Source organism: Ambystoma mexicanum, chromosome 5p, assembly GCF_040938575.1.
Source record: "Ambystoma mexicanum isolate Mex_15411 chromosome 5p, UKY_AmexF1_1, whole genome shotgun sequence".
Lineage (NCBI taxonomy): Eukaryota > Metazoa > Chordata > Amphibia > Caudata > Ambystomatidae > Ambystoma > Ambystoma mexicanum.
Genome location: NC_090930.1, coordinates 893925143 through 893937685, shown reverse-complemented (window position 1 = coordinate 893937685; position 12543 = coordinate 893925143).

The following is a 12543-nucleotide window of genomic DNA, read 5'->3' as shown; positions in this document are numbered from 1 at the left end:
CAGCATGCCCCCACTCATGTCCCATTGCACCCCCACCCCCCAGCACTGAGGGGCACCTGCCAGCAGGCCCCCACTCATGTCCCCTTGCACACCCACCCCCCAGCACTGAGGGGCACCTGCCAACAGGCCCCCACTCATGTCCCCTTGCACCCCCACCGCCAGCAGTGCAGGGCACCTGCCAGCAGGCCCCCACTCATGTCCCATTGCACCACCACCCCCCAGCACTGAGGGGCACCTGCCAGCAGGCCCCCACTCATGTCCCACTCATGTCCCATTGCAACCCCAGCAGTGCAGGGCACCTGCCAGCAGGCCCCCACTCATGTCCCCTTGCACCCCCACCCCCAGCAGTGCAGGGTACCTGCCAGCAGGCCCCCACTCATGTCCACTTGCACCCCCACCCCCCAGCACTGAGGGGTACCTGCCAACAGGCCCCCACTCATTTCCCCTTGCACCCCCACCCCCCAGCAGTGCAGGGCACCTGCCAGCAGGCCCCCACTCATGTCCCCTTGCACCCCTACCCCCAGCACTGAGGGGCACCTGCCAGCAGGCCCCCACTCATGTCCCCTTGCACACCCACCCCCCAGCACTGAGGGGCACCTGCCAACAGGCCCCCGCTCATTTCCCCTTGCACCACCACCCCCCAGCACTGAGGGGCACCTGCCAACAGGCCCCCACTCATGTTCCCTTGCACCCCCACCCCCAGCAGCACAGGGCACCTGCCAACAGGCCCCCACTCATGTCCCCTTGCACCCCCACCCCCCAGCAGTGCAGGGCACCTGTCAGCAGGCCCCCACTCATGTCCCATTGCACCACCACCCCCCAGCACTGATGGGCACCTGCCAGCAGGCCCCCACTCATGTCCCACTCATGTCCCATTGCACCACCACCCCCCAGCAGTGCAGGGCACCTGCCTGCAGGCCCCCACTTATGTCCCCTTGCACCCCCACCCCCCAGCACTAGGGGCACCTGCCAACAGGCCCCAACTCATGTCCACTTGCACCCCCACCTCCCAGCACTGAGGGGTACCTGCCAACAGGCCCCCACTCATTTCCCCTTGCACCACCACCCCCCAGCAGTGCAGGGTACCTGCCGGCAGGCCCCCACTCATGTTCCCTTGCACCCCCTACCCCCCAGCACTGAGGGGCACCTGCCAGCAGGCCCCCACTCATGTCCCCTTGCACACCCACCGCCCAGCACTGAGGGGCACCTGTCAACAGGCCCCCACTCATTTCCCCTTGCACCCCCACCCCCCAGCACTGAGGGGCACCTGCCAACAGGCCCCCACTCATGTCCCCTTGCGCCCCCACCCCCCAGCAGTACAGGGCACCTGCCAGCAGTCCCCCACTCATGTCCCCTTGCACCCCCACCCCCAGCACTGAGGGGCACCTGCCAGCAGGCCCCCACTCATGTCCCCTTGCACCCCCACCCCCAGCACTGAGGGGCACCTGCCAACAGGCCCCCACTCATGTCCCACTCATGTCCCCTTGCACCCCCACCCCCCAGCACTGAGGGGCACCTGCCAGCAGGCCCCCACTCATTTCCCCTTGCACCCCCACCCCCCAGCACTGAGGGGAACCTACCAGCAGGCCCCTACTCAGGTCCCCTTGCACCCCCACCCCCCAGCACTGAGGGGCACCTGCCAGCAGGCCCCCACTCATGTCCCCTTGCACCCCCACCCCCCAGCACTGAGGGGCACCTGCCAGCAGGACCCCACTCATGTCCCACTCATGTCCCCTTGCACCCCCACCCCCAGCACTGAGGGGCACCTGCTAGCAGGCCCCCACTCATTTCCCCTTGCACCCCCACCCCCCAGCACTGAGGGGCACCTGCCAACAGGCCCCCACTCATGTCCCCTTGCACCCCCACCCCCCAGCACTGAGGGGCACCTGCCAGCAGGCCCCCACTCATGTGCCCTTGCACACCCACCCCCCAGCAGTGAAATGGCGATCTCATGACACAAACCAAAAGTCAGCTATGTACATCAACACATGTCCGCCACACGAAGGCAGGCGGTAGCGTCCCTGCGCTAACAAAAAGCCTGTATATACAGCTCTGATGAATGTCCCATACTGTGGCCCTCTAGGACATATGACGTGCAAAGGGGTACGCTACAAACACCGACACCCGCTGTGTCAAAAATAGCGTGTATTGTGGGGATGCGCGGGAAGTTTCACACGCGATTGTGCCTGGGCGAGCAGGGTACGTGTACTTCAGGGGCTCGCGGGAAGTTTTACACGCAATTGTGCCTGGGTGAGCGGGGTACGTGTACTTCAGGGGCTCGTGGGAAGTTTTACACGCGATTGTGCCTGGGTGAGCGGGGTACGTGTACTTCAGGGGCTCGCGGGAACTTTTACACGCGATTGTGCCTGGGTGAGCGGGGTACGTGTACTTCAGGGGCTCGCGGGAAGTTTTACACGGGATTGTGCCTGGGTGAGTGGGGTACGTGTACTTCAGGGGCTTGCGGGAAGTTTTACATGCGATTGTGCCTGGGTGAGCGGGGTAAGTGTACTTCAGGGGCTCGCAGGAAGTTTTATACGCGATTGGGCCTGGGCGAGCGGGGTACGTGTATTACTGGAGTGGGCGGGGAAGTACAGGAGGCAAATGCATGGAACACCCACACGCACACGTCAAGCACGTACACCAGCAGGAAGCAGGCATACGTGGACCCACGCAGCATAAAAGTGCGCACAAACAACAATCAAGCTCGGACGTCAGGATGAACATACCGTTCCTAGCAGCAGTGGTCGTGGGATACCGCAGGAGGAGGAGGAGGATAGTCAGGCCCATTATTTTCACACCCAGAACCAGCCTTTTGGCATGCCTGATGACCAGGTGTATGGGAGGTACAGGTTTCCACCTCACATAATACTCGACCTGGTCAGTGAGTGGGAGGATGACCTCACATCACCCACCCTCTGCTCCCAAGCACTCAGCCCCCTGGAGAAGGTCCTCAATGTACTGCACTTTCTGGCCACCAGATCATTTCAGCGGATGAGTGCCATAGTGGGGGGGGTGTCACAGGCCACGCAGTCACGCTGCCTACACCAGGTCTTGGCCATCATGACTGCACACCCATCAGTCTGCAGGCACATATACCTGCCCAGACAGTTGCAGAAAGGCAGGCTGCCGTCCAGAATTTCTATGAGGTGGCACAATTCCCCAAAGTCCTAGGTGCCATTGATTGCACCCATGTGGCTCTACGTCGCCCCAGGGCATCAGAGCACATCTATAGAAACCGCAAGCAGTGGCATTCCATCAACGTCCAGGTAGTATGTGATGTCAAGGAAATCATCACCTCAGTATATGCCAACTATCCAGGGTCCACCCACGACAGTTTCATTTACAGAATGTCAACCCTAAACCGGGACCTAGAAGATGAGCGGAATGGCGATACATGACTGCTCAGTGAGTATAAATGCCACAGCACATGTATGCATGCCAGATACTGAGTAATGTCACAACCCTATTAATGATACCCATGACCACCTCCCCAGGGGACAGTTGTTAAGCGAAAACCTGTGAACTTCCCTCTGGGACCACTGCAAAAGATTTAGGACTACAGATGTTTGGCAGTAAACCCACTTGGTAGCAGTCTGTACCACACAGATTCACTTGGTAGCTGTGGCTGAGCAGTCAGACTTCCCACAAGAAGATATGGCAGTATGTGGGGTATACAACATAGGGCAATTCTTCACAATAAGACAAGCAAACACGCAACAAGGCTTCAGTGTAAAGATATAAAGGTATTTATTTATAACGACACATCTATAGAAAACACTCTGGCACTATTACGGCAAACACTTCAATTACAGTTACTCTACGAAGGAAAAGATCAATCCCCCTAACAATAGTTCGGCAAGTCTAGGTTCTACCAGCATCACTTATTTGCAGACAGAGGTGTATGCTTTAACCTAGATGGCACTCGAGTATTCGTTAGGTAGGGAGAGAAAAAATAAGACAGGTTATGAAGTCAACTCGGTACCAATACTTTACGGACAAATCCAAGGAAAGTAAGGCAGGGTCTACTGCAGATCACAAAGTTCAGAGGCCAGGCCCACTCAGAGAGAGGCAAGGCGATATGTCCCAAAAGTGTCTCAGTGGAAATGCGCTTCGAGTCTTTATCGCAAAGTGTTATGGAAAGTTTGGAACCAGTTCATAACCACACGTTAAAGAAACCTTGGAGGCGACCCAAACCCCCATTCATGCAGCCTAGCTGTCAATCAAGACACGCTAAGTGGTGAGCGGGGAGGCTCAACACTTGGGCCAATCACACCAGAGTGCGACCGGAGTTGGCAAGGCAACTCAGTCCAGGGGGCCTAAACCCCCTCCCACACCCCTGTGGTAACCCAGACAGAATGGCACCACTTTGGAGGGTTTCCCACACAATAGCAAAGCACTCTCTTTCGATTGTTGCCCACCTTGTTTCAGGATCCTTCAGCTTGCGGCTGATGAAGCAAACAGGGTGCTCCCTACCTTTCCCATCCAGTTGACTGAGTACGGCACCTATCCCTACATTTGAAGCATCTGTCTGCACAATGAAGTGTTGGCAGTAATCAGGAGCTCTGAGTACTGGGGCTTGGCAAAGAGCCTTTTTCAGGTTTTCAAAAGCCTGATTGCACTCCTCGTTCCATCTAACCTTTTTAGGAAATTTGGGCAAGGAGATGACATTCAGTGGAGAAGCTATGGTCCCATAGTTCTCTATGAAATTCCTGTAATACCCAGTGAGGCCTAGGAAGGCTCTCACTTGGGTTTGAGTAGTAGGTGTTGTCCAATTTTGCACAGCTTCAATCTTACTGAGCAAAGGCCTTATTTCTCCACCTCCTACCTCATGTCCAAGATAGACTACCTTACTCTGTCCAATTTGGCATTTACTCGCCTTTATGGTCATATTGGCTTGTCCAAGAGCCTGCAAAACAACTCTCAGATGGGTTACATGTTCTTCCCAGGAATCGCTGAACACTGCTATGTCATCCAAGTATGCCATGCAGAAGTCCTCCATCCCATTCAGAACCTGGTTTACCATCCGTTGAAACGTGGCAGGTGCATTCTTCAATCCGAAAGGCATTACCTTAAACTGGTATAAGGCAACGGGGGTAGAAAATGCAGTTTTCTCCTTGGCATGGTCTGTCAGGGCTATTTGCCAATAGCCTGACGTCAAGTCAAATGTGCTGAGGAACTTGGCGGCGCCAAGTTTATCCACCAACTCATCTGTTCTTGGCAAAGGGTGGGCATCAGTCTTGGTGACTGCATTAAGAGCTCTATAATCCACGCAGAATCTAAGCTCTTTAGATCCGGCCTTTGGTACTAACACAACCGGGCTAGACCATGGACTAGTAGAGGGCTCTATTACCCCGAGATCAAGCATCTTGCAGACCTCACCTTTGATGTGGGTTTGTACGTGTTCTGACATTCGGTATCCTCTACTTTTGACTGGCAGACAGTCACCAGTGAGTATGTCATGCTGGCCCCAAGGGGTCAAGCCTGGTGAAAGCGAGAACAGAGAGTCAAACTGATTCAACATGGATTTGCACTCTTCTTGTTGCTCGGGTGTCAGATTGGAGGAGAGATTTACTCCTTCAATTTGTTCATCTAAAGGTAAGCCTCTGAGGAGATCCGGAAGAGCTTCACTCTCGTCTTCTTCCTCGGATGATGCTAGAAGCTACGCTCCTACATCAGGTCGTGAGACTTACGCTTTGAGTCGGTTGGTGTGGAAGACTGTTGGAGTTTCCTTGGGATTGCCCAAGTCCACCAGATAGTTAACCTCTCCGAGTTTACCCACAACTCTGAAGGGTCCCATCCATTTCTCTTGCAAGGCCCTCTGCCTTGTTGGGATCATAACGAGAACGAGCTGGTCTTGAGCAAACTCAACCATGTTAGCCTTTTGATCGTGCCAGTGCTTGACCAATGCTTATCCAGCTTTCAAGTTATCGCTTGCTTCTGTCATCATGTGCGACATTCTCCTCCGGAGACCTATCACATAGTCAGTCACTCTGACTGGCTTGGGGGAAGGAGCACTCTCCAACCCCTCCTTAATAAAGGGCCAATGGACCTCTGACGGGATGACCACAGAGAAGTTCGAAGGGAGAATAACCTACTCCCTCCTGAGGGACTTCTCTATAAGCAAAGAGAAGGCATGGCAGTAGAAGGTCCCACTTACGCTTAAGGGGTTCCTCTAAAGCACCTATCATGCTCTTCATGGTTCGGTTGAACCGTTCTACCAACCCATTGGTTTGTGGGTGGTAAGCTGTTGAGAACTTGTAAGTAACTCCACAGGTTTTCCACATGGCTTTCATGTAGTGGGACATAAAGTTTGACCCCCTGTCAGAGATTACTTCCTTAGGAAACCCGACCCTAGTAAAAATACCAAGGAGGGCCTTAGCCATAGCCGGAGCTGTAACAGTCCTCATAGGAATTGCCTCAGGATACCTAGTAGCATGGTCTACTACAACAAGTATAAACCTGTTGCCTGAGGAGGTTGGAGGATCAAGGGGACCAACAATGTCAATCCCTACTCTCTCAAACGGGACTCCCACAACTGGGAGAGGCACTAAAGGTGCCACATTCTTGGAGCCAACCTTACCAGAGGTCTGGCAGGTGTGGCAGCTCCTGCAGTGTTTTTCTACTTCGTCCCCCATCTTTTGCCAATAGAAGTAGAGAGAGAGCCTTTCCTTAGTCTTCTTGAAACTCAAGTGACCAGCCAAAGGAATCTTGTGGGCTAACTGCAAGAACTGTGCTCTGTTCTCTTGGGGTACTACAAGTCGCTTGTAGTCTCCAGGTGCAGACTCGGTCGGTTCACTGTAGAAGAGGCCATCTTCCCAGTGCAACCTGTATTTCCCAGGCTCTTGCCCTTCAGCCTGAGCTTCTGCCTGGTGGCAAAGACCTTCCAGAGTTGGACATTCTCTCTGTCCCTTACTGAAGTCTGCCCTGCTGGGTCCACCTTCTGCCAGTAAAGACTGCTCAGGGTGGTCAACAGGATCCAGATCTCCCATGAGTTCCTGGCCTTCCATTAGCTCTTCCTCAGAGTCTAATTCTACCACACAGGGTTGTACCTCCCTCTCAGCCTCAGCTGGAGGTGGAGTTATGGGTGTAACTTTGGACAACCGCGGGGAAGTCCGTGTTGGCTGCACTGAAATGCTGGCTGCTGATTTCGGGGTCGAAGTCTTAGGTTTCCCTTTCACTTCTGATTTCTTCGAGACAGCTGCCGACAATTCCAGTGGAGCAGGAGTGATCTCTTTCTTCATCATCTCCTTGAGAGTACCGCGCATGGTCCTCTCTCTTGCGGGTCTTGTGAGCTCCTGTAACCGTTTACTAGGAGGTCTGGGAGTATGCGATACAACTCCGAGAGTTTTCAAATCGTTACCCAACAGTACGCGTCCTGGTACCTCACACTGTATGCTGACAGGTATCTTCACAGTCATGTCGTTACACTGGATGAGAACTGGTAATTGGGGAAGCATCTGCACAGGCCCTCCAGCTAACTTGGTGAGGCGTTTGGGTGCCTTAGCAACATCCGCAGCCTGAAAAAACAATTTATCCACTACAGTTATGCTGGCCCCAGTGTCCCTAATGGCAGGAGTCTCCTGACCATTCACCTGGACACTGTCCTTATAATACTCTGTAGTATTATCGGGGATAGAATTATAGACATCTAAATTCTGTTGTTCCCACAACCCCAGAGATACTAAAGAAACGCTGGCTGAGACTCCAATGGGTTCGTCAGCTAGCAGTAGAAAGTTTCCACTTGCCATTTGGACTTCCTCCTCTAGAGCGAAAGGCTAAGGAGACAAGCTGGACCCCTGAAGGTTTACCCTTACATCTGGGATCTCCTTTCACGTGGTCAGTCGAGCCACAAACAAAGCATTTACCGAATGCTTTTTGGAATGGTGGCTTGTTCTGGCCTCCTTCCGGTTTGACACCAGAAGACACACTATTCTTCTGCGGTTTTCCTTGTGGCTTACCCTTCTGGTTTTGTTTGGGGCCCTCTTTGGAATTTGAGTTATTTGAATTCTCTTTTGAGTCTTTTTTAGGCTGTTTTCCCTCAACCTTCTTCTGAGTTGCCCCAGAATCCTTATGAGTAGCCCTGTTGGCAACCCATAAGTCAGCAGCCTTAGCTAGCTTCCGGGAATCCAATTCCTTCGAATCAGCCAAGTGCTGTCTGAGCTCAGGAGAACAGGCATCATAAATCGACTCCAACATGAAAAGATTCTTCATACCCTCATAAGTGTACACTTTGTAACCCTTAATCCATCCCTCTATGTTTTTCAACCCTTGACTCACCCAGGTACCCCGATGGGTACCATCATGCTTTTTGAGGGTTCTAAACCTTTTAAGATACTGGGAAGGGGTCTTCCCAAATCTAGCTATCAAAGCTAGTTTCACACTTTCGTAATCCGTCTTATCCGCCTCCCCCAACTCCATTACCACATCAGTCGCAACAGGGGGGAGCCTAGAGAACAGCCAGGGAAGTAAATCGTTCCCGGTGATGTCCTGGAGCCCATGATTGTACTCAAACAGTTTTAACCAATCCAACACATCCAATCTCGGTTCATACATACCCACTAATTCCTTCGGCATCCGGGGTCTTTTGGGACTGGAGCTCCTAGAGGAACCAAAGGAGAGAGAAGCATTTTCCATAGACAACTTTTTCATCTCTAACTCGTGATTAAGTTCTATTTCCCTGAGTCTTAACTCAGCTTGCTTCTGCTCAGCCTGGGCATTCATCCGTCTGAACTCGAGCTCTTGGTTTCGTTCAGATTGAGCCAAGAACCGTTTGTATTCTAATTCGAGCTTCATTTTTTCAAGTTCAAAATAAGCAGGGTTACATGTGGGACCTGTTATGGGCCCCGTAGGTACAGCTGGTAAGGCAGGTAGAGGAGCAGGGGGGACAGTTTCGTTAGCCTCTCCTTCCTCATCAGCCTCTTCATCACTATCGTCAGAATTACGATTTAGATCAACACCATCACTGTTATCTACATCTGCTGGAGAAGTTGGTTCCTCTGAACCAGTACCCAGACTTTGGTTTTCCAGCAATCTCGCTATAAGTTCTAACTTCTTGCCTCTTACAGAAAGATTCTCTTGCCTACAGAGAGCTCGTAAACTCTCAGTATTTTCGCCGGACAAGGATTCTTGACTGTAAGCTTCCTTAGTAGACATGTTTTTGAAAGTTGCATTTTTAGTGCTAAGCTTTGTGGTTAGTTATCCTAAAGTGTCGAAAAGCACTCTAAACGGTATACTCGATACAAATCCCACCGCTGTACACCAGTGTTAGGCGGAAACCTGTGCAGTTCCCTCTGGGACCACTGCAAAAGATTTAGGACTACAGGTGTTTGGCAGTAAACTCACTTGGTAGCAGTCTGTACCACACAGATTCACTTGGTAGCTGTGGCTGAGCAGTCAGACTTCCCTCAAGAAGAGTTAGGCAGTATGTGGAGTATACAACATAGGGCAATTCTTCACAGTAAGATAAGCAAACACGCAACAAGGCTTCAGTGTAAAGATATAAAGGTATTTATTTAAAACGACACATCTATAGAAAACACTCTGGCACTATTACGGCAAACACTTCAATTACAGTTACTCTACGAAGGAAAAGATCAATCCCCCTAACAATAGTTCGACAAGTCTAGGTTCTACCAGTATCGCTTATTTGCAGACAGAGGTGTATGCTTTAACCTAGATGGCACTCTAGTATTCGTTAGGTAGGGAGAGAAAAAATAAGACAGGTTATGAAGTCAACTCAGTACCAATACTTTACGGACAAATGCAAGGCAAGTAAGGCAGGGTCTACTGCAGATCACAAAGTTCAGAGGCCAGGCCCACTCGGAGAGAGGCTAGGCGATATGTCCCAAAAGTGTCTCAGTGGAAATGCGCTTCGAGTCTTTATCGCAAAGTGTTATGGAAAGTTTGGAACCAGTTCAGAACCACATGTTAAAGAAAGCTTGGAGACAACCCAAGGGAAAGGTGAGGATTAAGACACCTCACTCGATCCGGCAGAAAGGGAAGCCAGGGGGACACAGTACCTTGTTTGTGGAGAGACAGCCTCGGCGGGGGCAGTTGTTCCTGGTGGTGGATGCACGTCGGGTCTTTGCCAAGAGTAGAGATGATCTCGTCGTCAAAGAAAAGTGAAGTCCGGCATACCACAAGGGAAGAGACCAGCCGTGGAGTGCTCCGTCACAAGGCACCACCTTTTGGTCGCGGTACAGGGGTAGTGGCTATCCGGTTGCCGAGGTGCTCTGCATGGGCAGTTTGACCACTGCTTCCTGGAGCGAAGAAAAAGCAAAGGGGACTGGTTGTTCCCACCAGTCAGGGGAAGAGACTCTCCGGCAGGTAGATCTCCTCTGTCGTCGGGAAGTGGTGAGTCGGTTCCGCAGGGCTCCACCGGAGGTGTCGTTGTTGCAGGTCGGCTCACCGTTACCCTCGTCGGATTCTTAGGTCCTGTGACGACTTCTAAAGATCCAGTCCCAAAAGCCCTGCTTTTATGCAGAAAACCCCCATTCATTCAGCCTAGCTGTCAATCAACACACGCTAAGTGGTGAGCGGGGAGGCTCACCACTTGGTCCAATCACACCAGAGTGCGACCGGAGTTGGCAAGGCAACTCGGTCCAGGGGGCCTAAACCCCCTCCCACACCCCTGTGGTAACCCAGACAGAATGGCACCACTTTGGAGGGTCTCTGTACAGAAGCCCGCCAAAAGTGGAACAAAGGGCTCAACCTTTGGTTTAGGAGTCACAGAGACGAACACAGACGCCATTTTAAAAACCGAGTTCTGGCAGAAAATACCATCCGATAAACTTATTTAAGATAAGTAAACTGGTGGTATGTTAGAGATTAACGAGGAAAAGTATCAATCTCCAACAATGGGAAGAATCCCATAGGGTTATGTCCGGGGTTGAACATAACAAGTAGTTTCCACTGCCACCATCCAAAACTTGACGAGGGGGGACGGGACAGTGCCCCCTCGAGTAACAGACCTAGGAGTAATCGAATTACCCCTACTGGCACGTCCACAATAACATGGTGTGTACTAGTTCTGTTAGTAAATTTAGGTCTAGTAAAGCCAATGGTGACTTTACATGCCCGGGGAGACAGTAGTCAGTCCCCGGGTATGGAGTCTATGATGGAGGTCCGCTAGGTTGCCCCAGTGTTACGGCACGTAGGGTGCGGTGTAACACACATAGAAAAACATATGAGACCCTATGGAGTAAAAGACCCCATAGCCCATAGAACACATGGACATTCAAAGGAATTACACACATTCATGTCCAAGAGTGGGAGAAAAAGAGTCTCACTCTTGGCACTCACTTTTCGCTCCCTTGACCGTTCTGGCGGGCAGCTGTTAAACGCTCCTCCAGTAATGTGCAGTATCATAGTGGCAGCATGTGTCCTGCACAACGTTGCAACACGCCGGGGCCTGCCGGTGGACATGGTGGTGCCCCCACATCCCCAACCACATGCACGCCCGCTGCGCATGGGAGGGGAAAGGGCACGGGGTGAGGCAGCCCGAACGCAGCTGGTGGCTAATTACTTCACTTAGAATCACACCCCTGTGGAGTGCACACAGCCCTGCCACATACCAGCTGACAATCGATGATGACACAAGGGACAGTGAACTGTCACAACCATACCAGCCTGAGGTTGGTCACCTGGAAGTGTCACAACGTGTGCATCCCTACCTACAGAAACACCACCAATGCTGTGTCATCAAAAGACACATATGCTGCTAAATGCATTACCCCCTTGCAAAATACAACATGAGAACAGTGCCATGTCACCCAACCCCTCCCCAGCACCACCACCCAACACACCATGGCATGTCGTGCTATGTGAGAGCAAACAAAGCAATCCCGAAAACCTGACACAAGTGTAACAAATTACAGTGTCCCTAATGGAAACTGGCAACAAACAATATGCTCCCAGTAATGTTGAACTAACAACACACATGACCAAATACTTACCAACAATACAATGCAGCTACACAAGCTCCAACATAACTAAAACATGACAGTACTAAGTTAAAGTAGTCGTAGTCTTACAACCTGAATATGCCACCACATCGCCCCCTTCCAACTGAAGTCTTGCAGGCTTCAAAACTTGTCTGTGTACTGCATACAACATGAACTCCATCTCCAAAGTAGACGGCCTTGTGAAGACATGAGGAATGAACCTGCAAATTCAGAGGGAGACATGGAAGCAGAAGCATACATAATTCCAACATGCAGTGTACAATACAACAACAATATACACAAGGAATGTCTACACAGTATTGACTACAGACTGCCCACACAGCTCATGGGAGCCCAACATCACTGTGTACATCACTGTCACTTGGTCACACCCTTTGCAAGCCCATGGAAACGGGAAGCAGGAGGGGTGTGTGTCTCACGAACCCAAGCATCGAACCCAAACTCAGGACAAGTCTGCATGTGCCCAGCCGGAATACAGTGGATGCCCACGGGAGCCACACAAGGCAACACACTGTTAAAAATATAATCAAAAATCAAAAACTCCAAAAAGCAAAAATCAAAAATCAAAAATGGCCATGTG